At 52.8% G+C, this 16,436-nt stretch overlaps 1 protein-coding gene across 2 annotated transcripts in view; it reads left to right on the top strand.

The window, feature by feature from the left end:
* MGAT3 (beta-1,4-mannosyl-glycoprotein 4-beta-N-acetylglucosaminyltransferase) overlaps positions 1 to 16,436 on the top strand; it is an 84,986-nt gene that overhangs the window by 56,555 nt on the left and 11,995 nt on the right. The window contains exon 2 of one of the 2 annotated variants that reach the window (XM_065742911.1): positions 10,901 to 11,062. The gene's annotated coding sequence lies outside the window, so the exon portion shown is untranslated. Of the gene's footprint in view, positions 1 to 10,900; positions 11,063 to 14,424; positions 14,516 to 16,436 lie in introns of those variants that run through there. The other variant, XM_065742912.1, reaches the window with a different exon arrangement.

Raw genomic sequence — 16,436 nt, 5'->3', positions numbered from 1 at the left:
ACTGCACTGCAACTTGCAGCAAGCACATTTCTCTGGTAGAAGTGTCCTGAGCCCCAGCAGGTGGTTTCAGAGTCTCTGAAGCCTCTGTCCTATGTTTACTGCCAAAGCTTTGGCACCAGTACTAAAGCATAAATTCAGATTTTGTAGAAGGCAGAATACAATGCATTTTTTTCTTAAGAGGCTTTTGCTGACGCCCAAGAGGAAAGTAGATGATGATCTTAAAGCCATAGCTATGTTACAGTGCAGCTGTGTTGCAAGTGCTGGAGTTCATTCTCGTGTCAGAGCAGAAGTGGGCAGCAAGGAGAGGAGGTGTGCAGCTGAATGTCAGCCCCGAGGAGCTGGTGAAGGTGCTGGGATCGCAGCAACTTTCCTCTTCAGTTCAGGCTTCTGACAGCAGGCGGCAAGCTTGTCTCTTCCCTGCCTGCCACGGCCTTCTCCCTGCAGCCTGCCTGCCTTGCTGGGGGAAGATGTAGGCAATGCGGTGAGGCCTGCGGGGTGACTGCAAGGAAAGAAGGGAAGGAGAGGAGCATTGCTGCAGTGGAAGCCAACGTGCAGCAAACTCCAACGTGTGCAGGTTCGAGGCACTTGTGGCGTGCTGCCTTTGGAGACGCAGAGGGGGATTTCTCCCTTCCCCTAAATCAAATAGCACGGAGTGCCCCGAGGCAAGATCAGAGTTTACTGAGAAATACGCGGGGAGGATCGAAGTGGTGAGAAGTGCTTGCTTCCTGGGTAGGTGCGGGAGGAATCCCTTGCACACCCGTGACTGGCTCTCTGCCATTGCCTTCCCAGGCCCTGTCCACGCCCTGCGGGCTCTCCTGGGAACTGAACAAGGCTCCTGACTGCTGGGCTGCCTCCAGATTCTCTTGTTTCTCTGCCATCTAATCCAGCTGCGTGCCCATCCCTACCACGCCCACCAGTCATGTCCCTCAGTGCCACATCCACACAGTTCCCCAGGGACAGTGACTCCCCCAGCTCCTTGGGCAGCCTATGCCACTGCAGCACCACTCCTTCTGAGAATAAGTTTTTCCTGTTTTCCAACCTGAAAAGGATGGTGCAATCTTGATACGGACTAAAACGAAGATATTTTATCCTATTTTGTTTTCCCCAAGCTGGCGCAGATTTCGATAGGGGAATAAGCAAAAGAGACTTGTTCATACAGCTATCCCATCCATCTATGGTATTTCTAACTTATACTGAGAACGCTTCCAATGGGGAATAGTCCAGCATGTGGATGCTCCAGACCAAGTTCAAGAATTGCTCAATGCCCTTATGTAAAGCAGATCACACAAAGCAAACTTCTTTGACACAACTCCTGGTTTGCTACATACAAAAAAATGAAGAACAGGAACGGATAGGTCGGATGGAGCTGTATGGCCACTGCAAGAAGAAAATAGGTTTTATGTGCATGCAGTATACTGTGGCTTAGGAGTCCAGGTCAAAGAAATAGTGTGTATGGGGGAAAGCGGCTTGTAAGCAGATGTCAGGGTTTAATGTTGTCCTTAGGGAGCTCTGCAATGACAGTGGAGAAAAGCCCTGCTCAAGCCAATGGGGTCTGTTTGTTCCTTCCATAGACGTTCTGAGGAAGGGCGTTAGAGGAACCCAGCACACTTCATTGCTGGAGGAACTCTCTCCAGCGGAGAGCATCTCCGGCATCCTGAAATGTCAGCGCTGCTAATGCGAGTTGTAAATAAACCGCTGGGGATGGGTTAGGTATTTCAAATCCTACAGCTCTCTCTGTAAGCGCAGGAATGCTGTTTGGAGTATTCTGGCTAAAATTCAAGAGGAGTGCTCATATTCTGCCAACTCCAATCCCCTCCCGGAGTTTCAAGTGGATGCGATATTTATCTCCGCTTCCCGTCTTAACCATTGTGTGTTGTTGCTGGAGGTTGCTAAACAACTGCCGCCTCATCGGTGGCTGTATAAAGCCATCCCCACGTGCATCCGAACCGTAAAGCTGTTTGGAGTCCTTGCATGAGAACCCCAAGGTGCATGTAAGCTGTTAATATTTATTAGGCAGAGCTGCGAACGCGACTGAAGATGGAGGGATTAGAGAAACTGAGTTCAGGCTGCTGAGCTGAATGGAAGAGAAAGCGGATGCCCGGGAGGAATCAGCACGGGAAGCGCGAGGGATCCGGCACGCAGGATTAGCCGCCAGTGGAGCGTGGAAAGCAAAGGGCTGTGCAGCCCTTGGAGAGAAATGGGGCAGGCAGGGCAGCTGCAGCATCTCTGCTGCCTGCTTCCCCCACCGGCTGCAGCAGCCCAGGCGAGGACCTGGCCATGGCAAGAGGCAGCTTGGACACGGTGTTCACAGGGGGTGGAGGAGAGGGCTTGGGCTTCTGGGCCCATCCTCTTCTCCTGTTTTGACTCTCCTAACCTGCTTTCTGCCTTGTCTCCTAAGAACAGCATGACCTAGAAACTCAGCGTTTCTTCTGAGCAAAGAGCTTTTCTGAGCCTTGCAAAAACCGCGTGGTGGTGGGGAGCAGCACCAGCTCCTTTCTGCAGAGCAAATAAGCTGCAAAAGCCAGGGTGCTCCAGGTGTGCTGCAGGGGAAGGGCACCCGGCTGGGTAGGGCAGGCTGGAGTCATCAAGCACCTTCTATTTGCTGAGCAGCAAACAGACACCAAAACAGGGACAAGAGGTAGCAGCCTCAAGTAGCACCAGGGGAAGTTCAGCTTGGATAGTAGGGAAAATTCCTCCTGTAAAAGAGCGGTGCTGCAGTGGCTGCCCAGAGAGGTGGTGGAGTCACTGACCCAGGAGGTGTTACAGAACCATGTGGATGTGGCACTGAGGGACGTGGTCAGTGGGCATGGTGGGGATGGGCTGGTGGTTGGACTTGAAGATCTTAGAGGTCTTTCCCAACCATAATGGTTCTCCGAAGGCATGTGGAGAGGTCACTGTGGCTGGTTCCCAGCCATCCAATGCCAGGATCCTAGAGGTGGCTGGGCATTTCCCAACAAGTAGCATGAAGCTTTAGCAGGAGTTGGTGGCTTTGGCCAATTCAGGGCTGCTTTCAAAGCAGTGGGATCACAGCCGAGCTGTTAGTGGTTTCGTGCATCAGCGGCTTGGAAAGTCCCTCATTCCAGCCAAAAGCAGCTGGCCGCACAAACAAAGCAGGTAATGGCTCTCCATCTGCTCCTCTCCTGTCCTCTTCAATGCCTGAATTCTCTTCTGTGCTCAGAGAAATGGCAGAAAACAGGCAAAACTATCAGTGCTGCCTGTGGAAGTGATGGAAGTCCCTGGAGGTGCTCCAGAACCGTGTGGATGTGGCACTGAGGACATGGTCAGTGGGCATGGTGGGGATGAGCTGGAGGTTGGACTGGGTGATCAATCTTGTCCACAGCAGGGGGTTGGAACTGGATGATCTCTGAAGTCCCTTCCAACCTAAGATATTCTAAGATTCTATGATCTAAGAGGTCTTTTCATAATCATAATCATTTCATTATTTTATGATTCCGTGATCTACTGAGACCCCCCTCAATGCCATGAAATTTTTATGCCAGATCTGCACTCTCTCATGGCTCCTGGTGTTAGCTCTCAGCTGCTGCAGAGTGAGATCTCCAAAATAGCTACAGCAGGGACTGCTTGGAGATCTGAAGCCTTAAAACAACAACAGCACAAAAAGAAAAAGAAAAAAAAAAGAGAGAAAGCTGCATGGGAAATGGAAAAGGTGAGGAGAAAAAAAAACAACGGGCAGTCAATAAAAGCTTTCAGGGAAGAGATAAGAGCAACAAAACAGAGAATGTCTTACTGCTAGCTAAAGGTGTGATGGGAATGAAAAGAGCTTCTGCAAATGTCTGGAGGGGAAAAGAAATTAGAAGAGAAGTGTATCCATTAGTAAATGAGTGTGCGAGTGTATTATTCATGGCTGCAAATATCTGAGCTGCAAAAGTGTGACATTTTTATTTCGATCTGCCTTTAGTGGTGAATTTAAGGATTTGGGATAGCGAGGATGTAATTAAGGACTAATAGAGCAGCTTTTGGCTGCACCCGTGCCGCAAACGAGGACGGCAGCAGGCTCCCTGCTGGGACCTGGGTGAGGCTGCTGCCTGCCTGCAGCTCCAGCCAGCAATGAGCAGAGCAAAGCACGGTGCAGTATTCAGCGGTTTTGCTCTGATGTTACCTGCTGGTGCTTTTCACTGGGGTACATCAGTAGGATGGTGGGGTCCTGTGGCCATCTGCATCCAGAGACCCTCACTGTCACCCTATGGAGCCCAGCCTGCCCGCAGCCCATTGCTGACATCGCCTGCTAATTGCTGTGCTTGGCACCTCCCCTTGGCATCTGGCGGGCAGCCGGCCAAGCACGCGAGCAAGTGCGCAGTGCTGGGAGATGCGCTGTCGTGCTAATGGCCCTACACCGAGCTGTAAGGAGGCTGGGGACCTGCAGCTCTCCAAGCAGGAGGAACGGCATGATTTCCTCTAATTGGAGCCACTTCTCTACCTAGGCAGCACATGGGGCTGCAGTTCTTGCATAGGGAAGCATTACCTGGATCCACATCTTCTGAGGAAGGCAAATGGTGTGGCCCCATAGAGCACATCAAGGGATGAGAAGAGGATATGCTGTGACAAACTTCATTTTGAGGTGGCTGGTGCATGCATGGCAGCTTCAGTGGAGTGTTTCAGCAGGCAGAATAACTATCCCAGCATCTCTGAATAAAAGCTGCTGGAGAACTGACCCGCCATGATAAATGGCCGCTGAGTGCTATTTAGGGCATAGGCTGAAGAAAGTGTCAGGGGATGTAGAATCTAGTCAGCCCTTGACATCCTTACTGAGGAGCTCAGTCTGCTTGGTGTCATCTGCACACTGCTGACAATGTGCTCGATCCTGCTGTCACTGATGAAGATATTAAAGAGAACCAGTCCCAGTGCAGACCCCAGAGGGACACCTTCAGCAGATAGCTGGGGAACAGAGAGGAAGGTGCATCTGAGGGGTACATGGGCGAAGGAAGGAGGCAGCCATAAATCTGCACCACCTCGGGTCTCGCGGATTCTGCTAAGCCCTGATACTTAGTCACTGATCCGCGAGGCCTTGATTACAGATTGGCTGGGATGACATTTGTTTTAGATTACACCCAGCGAAGATCTCGTGCCTGTGAGCAGGCTGTGCTATGTATCACTCCCAGGTGTTCAAACACCATGAATCAGATCCCTTAATATTCTTGTCTCTGGCTTAAAATAAAGAGAAAACAACGCCGGCTCCTTTCCGTTTGTGTTCCATCCCTTCCATGTGCAGCCCTGGAGGTGCCTCGGGGGCCTCTCCAGGCGTTTCCCAGCAGCTCCCCTAGCCTGAAGTGACCCGAAAAGCAGCAGGGGCAGTGCAGTGGGGGGCTGAACGTTGCTTCCCCTCTCACAGTGACGTGTGAGGCCGCTCTATCAGGCCCCGGCTTGTTCTGTCCTTGAGGCATCCGTGGTATTTCAGACCCACGCTCATCCCCACCAAAGCAGCAGCCACCAAAACCTTTTTCTAACCAGAGCCCCACCGCCTCCCTTCACCCACAAGGATTGCTCACCGCAGGAAAAACAGGTTTAAATGAGCTCTCCCCCCCCAAAAAAAAGAAGAAAAAAGAAAGGAGAAAAAAAAAAAAAGGAAAATAAAAGAGCACTCAGAAAGGAAATAGTTCTGCAAATTAAGACCCAAAGAATCCCAGAGGTATTTGATGCTTGAGTGACTGAATGAGATGCCAGGCGAAGCGTTCGCAGCCACTTATTTATTTAAATTGGCGTGGGGACCGTGCTCAAAGGTGCGGCTGCAGCTGTGCACCAGACCTCCTAGAGGTCCTATGGTGCTGCTCTGGGTAGGAGCTCTTCCACATACCCCATCTGAGGTCCCACCAGCCCCTGTCCTGCCCCACAGGCACCACTGCACAAAGCTGTCCAACGCATGGGGCAGGGAGTGGCAGGAAATGGGGATCAGTTTAGTGGATCCATGTAGGACCTCAGCAGCAGCAAATGGGGATCTACTGAATGAAATATGGTAGGTCCGTGTTGGACCACAGCACCTCATTTTTGGCTGCCAGTTCAGGATGCATGGAACAGCCCATGGGTAACCCAGCCCATTGGGGCTGATCACTGAGCAATAATTTGAAACAATAATTTTCTCTCCCTTTCCCTTGAGCTTGGCTGCCCTTTGTAGCTTCAAGGTGGAAGTGAAGGTGAGCTAAACCCCAGCCTGTCTTTGTTTAGACAGTTACACTCCTCTTTCTGCTGCCATTGTACACCGTTCTCCAGATCAGCACCAGGCATTTTGTGTGGACACATTCCCAATGTCCTTCCAGGCAAAGATCTGCGATAAAAACTCAACCTGTCCTCTTGTAGAGCACTTCTTCCCCGCCCTGACATGAGCAGAGCATAGCATTTATTTGGAATATTTACAGCGGCTCCTGTGTTGCACGGCTCACCGACTGAAAAGGAAAACCCCACAATTAAAATGCAGCTAAAGAAAACACGCGAAACCCGAGATGTGGAACAAATCCCAGCTTGAATCATCTGGCTCCAAGACCTGCGTGGAGCCCATTGAGCTCGAGCTAATATCTATTCACAACATGCAAGGAGCAAAGACAAATAAGAATGGCCGAGAGCTAAAGTTCTATCTGGAGACAACACCAGCCTCTCTTCTGCTCCAGCACCTATTGGGACACAGGAGGTTTCGTCCCATTTTTGCTGCCTAGCACTCTGGGGCACACATAACTACTGAAGCCTCTTTGCAAGGCTCTGCTCCCACCACTTCCCGGCCCTAGACTGCCTGGCCACTACTGTAGAGGATGATTTTGGGGCACTCATTAGTGCCTGCCTCCAGCCAGAGCTGGAGTTGTGAGGCTGTCCGACATCAATACCTCCTCTCTGCAATGTTATCAGGGCCTTATCAACACACGCAGCTGGTGCCGATTACAATGAAATTGGTTTTGAGGCTGTTTTCTTTCCAATTCCCCATCTGGACATGCTGTATCACTCACAGGGGCCTGGGAAATTGATACGACCCTAGTGGATATGTTCGCTCCAGAGTGCTTTAACTCAAAAATCACAGGCCCTCGGGGGAAGGAGCTGCTGTCACCCTGCAGGTGGCACTGGGAGCTCAGACAGGAGGGAATGGATGGGAGAAAGCGCAGCAAGAAGATGATGTGGTGGCCAAGCAGCCAGCTTGAGCACACACATGGATTTTCCCCCTCTGGGGCTGCTTGTCACACTCAGAAAGGGCTATTGGGAATAAAGGCATCTAGTGACATCAGGACTCACAGTGCTTTGCTGCTCGCGGTGAGCTGATGGTTGGATTGATGGGATGGTGGTTGAGTTAATGGGTTGATGGTGGAACTGTTGCATTGATGGTTGGACTGATGGGGTGATGACAGTTGGACTGATGGAGTGATAGTTGGATTGATGGGCTCCCAGTTGGACTGACGGGGTGGTGGTTGGATTGATGGGCTCCCAGTTGGACTATATGGTCTTAGTGGTCTTTCCAAACTTAATGATTGAATGATTCTATGAGTCTACAATTCTATCATATGTGACTGCTCTATGAAACCCCACTGCTGTCTTTAACATCGCCAATAGGAAAAAAATACTAAACCAAGCCAAAACATAACAAAACAAATGCATTTCAGCAAACAGCCTAGGGAGCAGGGCTGCCCTCAGTGAGAGCAAACAATCCTTATCTGGCAGAGTTTTATGTTACTTCACAGCAGAGTTTAACAGCATTTGTTTGTTTCCCCAGTGCACGAGGCATTGTTTCTGGGTGGGTCCTGTTAGTGATGGCCCCTGAGCATTCTATCAGGGGTTTGTTCATCCCATTTTCTTGCTGTACCCTGATTGCTAGCAATGGTGGTTGCCAGTGACAGTTGTTTTTTCAGATCTGAGGCCATGGAGCACTGGAGGAAGAGATAAATACCCTTGTCCTACCCTACTTTTTTGGTGACCAGCAATAGAAACATCACTTTGTTGTTTTCCTCCCTGCCATCGGCAGTGCGATATGAACCAGGGCATCGGATTTCAGGAGTGCCCTGCTCAAAGGAGCACTTTGTTTGCAGAGCTGGACTGGAAAGGGTGTTATAAGGGCTGGAATACCAAAGGGTAAAGTGAGGCGACCTCTCTGAGATACTACGCAGTGAAAGCTGGGTCACTAGTAGGGCTCTGTGGCTCAGTGGGGAGGAGTTAACCAAATATTAGGCTCCTTGCATGTATGGAGCCCAAGAGCCACACTTATCAGCAATGGCCACATGGTGGAAAATGCTTGTATTAACAGTGGTGGGGAGGAAAAAGGAAACCAGAGCCACCTAAACTAGAAAACACATGGAAAAGGTTCTGCTTGAAAGCCTTGCACCTGGAGAGGTTGTAGTATGGGGCAGGGAGAGGCAGAAATATTTGTGGGGTTGAATGCACTGCTGAGGAGAATGGAGCGCTGTCAGTGTTGGGTAGCCAAGGAACTGAGCCAGGGTTGGCAATGCTTCATCTTGCTCATCCCATCAGAATTCATTTACATACAGAGATTTGGGTTTTAGACCATTTAAGGTGAACTCATTGCAGTACGGTAATTGCCTTCTTCCCCCAGGAGCAGCCCTTGGGGATTAGAGAAAAGAAGTTGCTTTGTGAGTGTAGGACAAGCATTCTCTGTCCTATTCATGACTGTGCTTGCTGCACCCCAGGATGTCCCAGCTCTCTTCCCTGCACTGAGCATCGTTCAGAGAGCCCCTCACTTCCCAGTAGAGCATTCCTTCTTCTTCCCTTCCCTTCCCTTCCCACTTGTAGGCAAGCACATCCCAATGGTGGTGTGGGAAGATCTGTGTTTGCTGCAACATGGTTGGAGTTGGTCGGTGGATTCACACCGTGCTGTGGGTGGCTGATAGACAGGCAGATAGACAACGTGATGGTGACAGCTTCATTTCTGTAAAAAACATGGCTAAAAATGACTCCTCATCCCAAGGCAGCTTGTCCAGCATGTCTCAGACTGAAGTATGCAAAGCAGAGAGAAAACACTACAGAGCAAAAACGGTTGGGATGATAATTTGGGAGCCACAGTCAAATTTCACCCCTACCACAGTTTGGCCTCCAGCGAATCACATAGTTTTTCTAATCTTCAGTTGCTTTTATGTAAAGTAGAGCTAAAGGTTTGGGGTTTTTACCTTTGGGAGAGGGTAAGATGGCTACGTAAATTAAAATCCAGGAGGTGTTTGGATGGTACGTCTGAGCCTCAGTCTGCTGCCGTCAAAGCAGCAAAAGCAAAGATTTTTTTCTGTCTCGGTCCACAGCCCCAGAGACACAGGGGTTTGGAAGCAAGGTCCTACTTGGGAGCAGGGTACCAGCACTGTTCTCTTCCCATCAGTGCCAATCTCCCCTTCTGTGATGGGCGTTCACTGGCTGTAGGAAAGGACTGGGAGATCACTGCCCATCCCTACCAGGATTTGTTCTCCTGGAGCTGAAATAACTCCCACAAGCAAAACTAACACCATCCCTTGCCATCACTCAAAGCTGACACAGATCTGAGGGAAATTCAGGCAAATTCCCCAGGGACGCAGGGGCTGAGGGCTCCATCCAAGCCCAGCTCTTTGTTGGGCTGTCCTGGGGAGCATCCTCCCAGGCCTGGAGATGGAGATGTTGTCATCTCAGAGGTATGCTCTCACCAATGTGCTGTTCCTCAAGGACTTAGTTGGTGCGGTATTACATTCTGCCACAAAATCAGCTCACTTCTATGGCAAGAACTTCACTTGTTGTATCATTTCCTTCCTCCTCCAGCCTCATTCCCCCCCCTCAGTACTTCTGCAGAGCTACTGAGGTATACAGAACCCAGCTCATCCCCGGCTGCCTTCAGTCATCCTTCAGGCGAGTTTGCAGAGGGGAAATTCTTCCTTCACTTGCACTCTTTGTCCCCAAGACCATCTCAACCTTGGCCTTAACACTGGGACAGCCCTTTGGCAAGGAAGACCTTGGTGCTGGCATTTAGGGGTCACTGTCCCTGGAGGTGTTCCAGAACCGTGTGGATGTGGCACTGAGGACATGGTCAATGGGCATGGTGGGGATGGGCTGGAGGTTGGACTTGATGATCAACTTTGCCCATGACAGATGCACTGAGACTAGATGATCTTTAAGGATCCTTCCAATATCAGCCATTCTATGATTCCACGATCTTGGAGGTCTTTTCCAACCTTAGTGATTCTCTGACCTCCTGTGGATCCCCGTTGGGTCCCCATGGGAATGGTGTGAGGGCTGACTGTGCTGGTGTGTGGCACAGCTCACTCATCAGATAACAGTGGGTTGGAGGGGCATTGGCACCAATACTTTGTTTTGAACACGCTGTTATTCTAAATTCCCAGAAACTTACAAGGAAGGGTGTTCTCTAGTGCTGTTTCCTTTTGACCTTTGTAGCTCTCAGTTTCAAGGGGTGCGATCCCACGCCCGTGTTTCGCTTTATTTGCGGCCAGGTTTGTTTGGGCTCTGCTGGGCTTTGCTTTACTCTCACCAAACCGGCCTTGAATGAGGAAGAACGCAGGGAAAAGTTGAACCGTGCAAAGGCAGCTTTTGCGGTCGGGGCGCGGGATGGAGAGTCAGCAGACGCAAAGCTCTATTTCTGGCACGGCAGCCAAACTTCCTGCACGTCGCCGGGCGCATCTCCCCTCAACGGCGGTGCAGGGATGCTACGGGGGGGAGCGGGGAACCTCAGGGCCGCCCCGCCGCCCGCCCGCACCCCATCGGCGGAGCTCAGCTTTGTGCGGGAGGCGGGGGGCGGCGGCAGCCCGGGGGGGGTGGGGGGGCGGGCGGGCGCGCCGGGGGAGGAGACAGGGAGACAGGCGGGGAGGGCGGCACAAAAGGGGCTGCCGCAGCTCTGCCCGCCGCTACCGGCGGGGCTCGGCTCCGCATCTCTCTGCCCGCGGCCGTTCCAGCGGGAGGAGAAGGAGGCGGAGGGCTGAAGAAGAAGAAGAGGAGGAGGAGGAGGAGGAAGAAGGCGGCGGGGGGCTGCGGGCTCGCCTCGCCTCGTTCCGGCGCCGAGCCATGCCGGGGGGCGGCGGGCGGGCCGGGGGCGAGCGGCAGCCTCGCCCCGCCGGGGGCCCGGCGGGCACCGCCGCTGCGCCGGGCGGGGGTGAGTGAGCGAGCGCGGAGCGGTGCGGGGAGGTGCGGGGAGCGGTGCGCGCAGCTCCCGATGGAGTTACCCCGGGGCGGTGGGACCTCCCCCTTATTCCCCCCTTTCGGCCGCCACCTGCAAGTTCTGCTCGCCCCCCTTCCCTCTTTCCCCCCCCCCATCCCGTCCTTATTTATTTATATGAGCGCGATTATTTTATTATTTTTTTATTCTCCCCCTCACCTCCCTCCCAATAATCCCAGCATCCCCTGCTAGGGAGCAGCGGCGCTGGGGAGGAGGGAGGCGATGCGATGCCGCCAGCCCCCTGCCCGCAGCTGCGGGGATGGATGGATAGATGGATGGATGGATGGAGGCAGCCTCCGGCCGGGGCACTGCAGCGGAGGCCCAGCTGCTGCCTGAGAGCAGGGCACGGGCTGAGGACGTGTGCCAAGGCTGCAGCGAGCGAGAAGGAGTAACAGGAGTGCGTGCGTAGGAGGGCAAACACACATACACACAAATACATGTGTGCCTTCGGCGTCAAGCCTCCCCCCTGCTCCGGCTCCGCGTCAGACTGAGCCCCCCCCGGCTGAGCGCTGGCTGCGGGGGGATGTGGGCAACCACGTTGTTTGTGAGATGGGAATCGCTGTGTGCTCCCGCTGGGGTGGCACGGGCTGGCACAGCCCTGTCCTTGGGAGTTTTGCTCTCTGGGTGAGCGTGACAAGGGTGATAGGGAGCGTGCGTCTGCTGCGGCTCTGGGATTGCTCAGCGAAGGAGCGTGGAATGGGAGGGAAAGGCATTCAGTGCCTTGGTCTGTGGTCTGCAGTTGTAGGAGCCCTGCCTGATTCCAGCACTGTAGCTGGGCTCTGGCGTGTCCCCTCCATTGTAAGGGCCACCCTGTAGGTGCCAAGCACCTCACCTCCCTGTAACAACCTCCTGTTTCCCTCTGGATCCCTTTCTTCCAGTGGGAAGATCAAGCCTGTGATGGCACTTGAGTCACCAGGAACCCCCAGTCCTGTGCAGAGTGCATTCCAGATCCCCACCTACTCTCATCCATCCCTCTTTACCCACCTACTCCTGTCCCTCTTTACCCTACCACAACAGGACACGAGTCAGCAGGGACTTCTCAGCCCCCTTTGCTAAGGGTGACCCATGGGTCCCTGCCTAGAAGTGGTGTTTGAGTCCAGCTGCAGCCTGTGACTAGTGAGTCACTGGCAAGACCCTGCTGCTGGAGCCAGCTCCTCTGGGAGAGCTGAAATCTTGTAAGATCTGCCATCCCTTGACCCTTAGACAGCAAAGAGCTGTCTCAGAGGGGAGGGAAAACCCACAGGCTTCCCACCTTCTAGCACTCCCCCAATTACAGAGCTCCCTGTGCACAGCTGTAGCATCTGTATTTTGCTTTCAGCCCTGTGGTGATGTTGGAAACGCACCCTCCAAGCTGGGGAGGTAGAGTAGAGCCCAGTGCACTGCTCTGGGGAGTACACAGTGATATAATACAGACTTTAGAGAATGGCTGAGGGAATGGGACCTAAAAGTCCCCCAAAGGTTTACAGCCCCTCTGTGCTCTCGGGTAAGAAATGCACTGCAAGGTACAGCATTCCCTCCACATGGGGGAGGCCAGTACCTGCATGGCTTGTTTATCAATGTTCTGGATACAGCAATTATCCCCTTATGGGAGGGGTTCTGGCAGCTACAGGTGAGCTCTTGCCTGCTTCCCAGTGCTGTGGCCCCACTTCTGTCTCCTTTGCCCACCTATGGTATGAGGAACTGCTGGAGCTAATCTCCACCAGAGGTGCGTGGGACATCAGCATCCCTCCAATCCACATATTGGTAAGGTTGGAAGAAGAGGGATCTACCTGTGTGGCTCATGGGGATCACCGTGGCAAGGCGGTCAGGAAGAGGAGGTAGAAGCCAGTGGGTACACCTGCACTGCAAGAGCTACCCACAGCTGTAACTGTGGGCCTCGAGCCCCACCAGGGGATGGGGACAGCTGGGCTGTGGGGGCTGCTCGATGTATAGGTTGCAGTCACAGCTGCCCTCGGTGTCTGTAGGTATGGAGCTGGTGTTTGTGCTGCTCCTCTGCCTTGTTTATCCTCCTCTAACCGTTCCCACGCACACTGGCTGATGCACAGTGTGACTCTGTGGCCAGCTCAGTGTCACACTGCATCGTGTGTCCTTATATAGTGGCTACGTGAGGCTCAGGTGGGTGTTTGGGTGCATGCAATGAGGTCCTGCTGGGTATGTTTACATGAGTGTGGGACCTTCTATAGGGCTTATGGCCACAGCAAGCTTGCTGTATGTATGCAGGCACGAGTACAGGCATCAGGAGCTGCTCGGGACAGTGAGTGGGGGTGCTGTTGTTGTGTGAAGGACACCTTAGTTCAGATACGTTTCCCTCTCTGCCCCTCACTTGCTTGGACCTGTCAGCAGGCAGAGTCCCATGTCTCATGGCAAGGCTTATAGCTGCGTTCTTAGCGTGCTGTGCCTGAGCTTCCTCTTGTCCACTGAACAGCATCCTCAAAGTGCACCTGACATCCAAAATTTATTTAACCCTCCTCATGCACTGGATTGTAAAAGTGGAGGAAAGCAGCCAGGAAACATGCTGGATGGATGGGGCTCACTGGGCCAGCACTCATTCCTACAGGCTGGCGAGGTTTGAGGTGGGGTTACTGGCTCTAAAATGGGCTCTTTGTACATTGTTAGAGTCTGTGACCCAATCAGTGGGACGTGGCTGGAGGAGGTGGTGCTAACAAAGACTGGCACAGCCGACAGCAGCTAGCAGGGAAGGCAGTGGGGGGGGCACCAGCTGGTACAGTGTGAGGTGCCTGTAAGGGCTGCTTCAGGTTATGAACCCTGCCTGTAGAGGATCATACCATCATGGAGACTGAAAAGGACCTCTATGATCATCTAGTCCAACCATCGACCCACTGTGACCATGCACAGTGGGGCTATGGGGTCAGGAAGGGGGTGCTCAGGCAGTTTGGTGAGCATGATGCTGGCTCTGAGGAATGCCCCATGGCTGAGCTGGAGTTGCTTGTAACTTCCATGCTGCCCTACTCTCCATGGCTATTGCTTCCCCCTCCATCTGCTGCCCCATCCCAGCGGCACCCTGCCATTGTCCCCTGGTGTGCCAGCCCTTGCAGGTGGGCCGGGGTTGATGAGCAGAGTCACTCTGCCACCCATCCCTTTGGGTCTTTTGGTTAATTTCTGTCTTGGGGTGCTGCTCTGCATGTGCTTTGCATGATAGCAGCACCGCAGCGAGCGGGCTTGAGGCACACTGAGAGCCCAATGCAAATCAGTGCCGCTGCGGAACGCCTTCAAACAGCTGCGATCTAACGCAGGGAGCTGCTCCGCTGACTTTATCTGCATTAGGATCCCCTGTTTCATCTCTCAGATAGTGAAGCCCGGCAGACAGCAACGTGGCACCGAAGGGAGCCCCGCTCCCTGATGCCGAGCTCTTCAAGGAGGAAGAGGAAGGTAAGCTGCAGCCCTGTGATTTTCAGTTGAGGCTGAAGTGAGGGTGATGGCAGCGCTTTCAGTTCCTCCTCTGCCACCGCAGATGCTTCTGGCTGGGCACTGGGGAGGACGACAGAGCTCCCTGTAGCTGGAGCACACTGGGTACGGCCACAGCTCAGAGCCTGTGGGAGCTGGAAGAGGTAGGAGCTGTGGGTGAGCCCTGCGCCCACGGAACTCACAGTGTGGGGCAGGAGAACACGCGCGGGTTGGGTAAGCGGTGCCCTGGGGTGAACACACTCCATTTCTCTACACCTGCCTCCCAGCCCCTCTCCCTGTGCTGTCTTATACAGCCAGGGAGGACCGTGGGCCCTGCTTCCCTTCTAGGGCCATGTGAGGTCTCTGGAGAAGAGGTGACCCAAAGAAATGGCTGTTTCGTTATTGGGTGTCCCCAAATACCTCCTGTCGTGCTGCTGTGTGATGCAAGTGGCCACTGTGTTCCTGTATATGCGCCATTGGCACTGAGCCTCCGTGGCCTCAAATTCCCCATCTAGCAGCAACTTTTGGAGCAAGGGTTGACCACACCTGCACCCAGCCTGGGCAGGGGGGGATGATGGGATTGCTTCTGCATAATTTAGCAGTCTCTTGAATTATTTATGGTGCCATTGTGCTCTGGAACAGAGTCTTCTTGCTTCCTGTGAGCGCTGGGGGGGAGGGAAGGGTGTTTGTCAGGCATCCAGGTCCTATCACTGAGCAGTGAGGAAGTGCTGTGGGTTTCCTTTCTGGCCGTGTTTGCATGCATGTGCCTTGATGCAGCTGAATTGCACTTTGGATGCTCTCGTTGGAAAAAAATGCAGTTTCACTTTGCATCGTTCAGGTTTGGAGCATCTCTGTGGTGTGGCCTCCCTGAGCCCAGAGCACTGTCCTTGCAGTGAGAAGATGATGTCAGTCTGGAGATGGTAAATCTGATGCTTGGATCTGGTCCATGACTCAATTACAGGGCAATGCAGTGGAGCTAATACAGACATCGCAGGGTAATATTGGTGGTAGGTGTATGGTTAGAAAAGATCTCCAAGATCATCTAGCTCAATTTTAGTGATTTTGTGATTCTGAAATATTCAGATGCTTTTTGTTGAAAAACCATGCAGTCCTGCCCAAGTGTTTTTTAGCAGTACATCAGGTTCTGCAAGGTGTTCAAAATGTGACTGTAGTCCCTTCTGCCCTGCACTTCCTTTCTGTTCCCCATGGAGTGTTGAGATATGAGATTTTAGTGCCTTCCTCTTCTCATTTCTTTCTTGCATGGCTGGGCAGGCAGCTAACTTCTCAGAAACAGAATTCAAGATTAATGTTTATGTCACATGAAAGGAGAAAGGAACTTGGTCTGTGATCAAGAGGTTGTAGCATTAACTGCCCTGTGTTGTCCTGTTGAACCAAAGGGCTCAGCTTCCCTGTTACTATCTGTGTGGTGTCAGTTTGTGGTTTTTACATTGGGGAGGAGCTGGCCAGATAACCACTGGGGATCTCTGCAATGAGCTGTGTGGCTCCACCTGGGTTTCAGCCTGAGATGAACCCTTGGCTTCCTCTTCATCCTTCCCCGAGACGTAAGGCAGTCTTGGGGAAGAATCATACAATCATTAAGGTTGGAAAAGACCTCTAAGATTACCTAGTCCAACCACCACCCATCCCCAGCACTGACCATGTCCTCAGTGCCACATCCACACATTTCTGGAGCACCTCCAGGGGTGGTGAATCTACCATCTCCCTGGGAAGACTGTGCCACTGCAGCACTGATCTTTCCAATAATAATTTTTCCCTCATATCCAACCCGAACCTCCCCTGGTGCAACTTGAGGCCGTCCTCTCATCCTCTCGCTGTTACCTGGGACAAGACCCCTGCCTCACAGCAACCTCTTTCCAGATCACTGTAGAGAGCTATGAGGTCTCCC

Source organism: Cyrtonyx montezumae, unplaced genomic scaffold (genome assembly GCF_038088225.1).
Source record: "Cyrtonyx montezumae isolate F1298 unplaced genomic scaffold, pur_monq_1.0 scaffold_3, whole genome shotgun sequence".
In the NCBI taxonomy this organism is placed as follows: Eukaryota; Metazoa; Chordata; class Aves; order Galliformes; family Odontophoridae; genus Cyrtonyx; species Cyrtonyx montezumae.
This window is presented reverse-complemented; position numbering and strand designations above follow the sequence as displayed.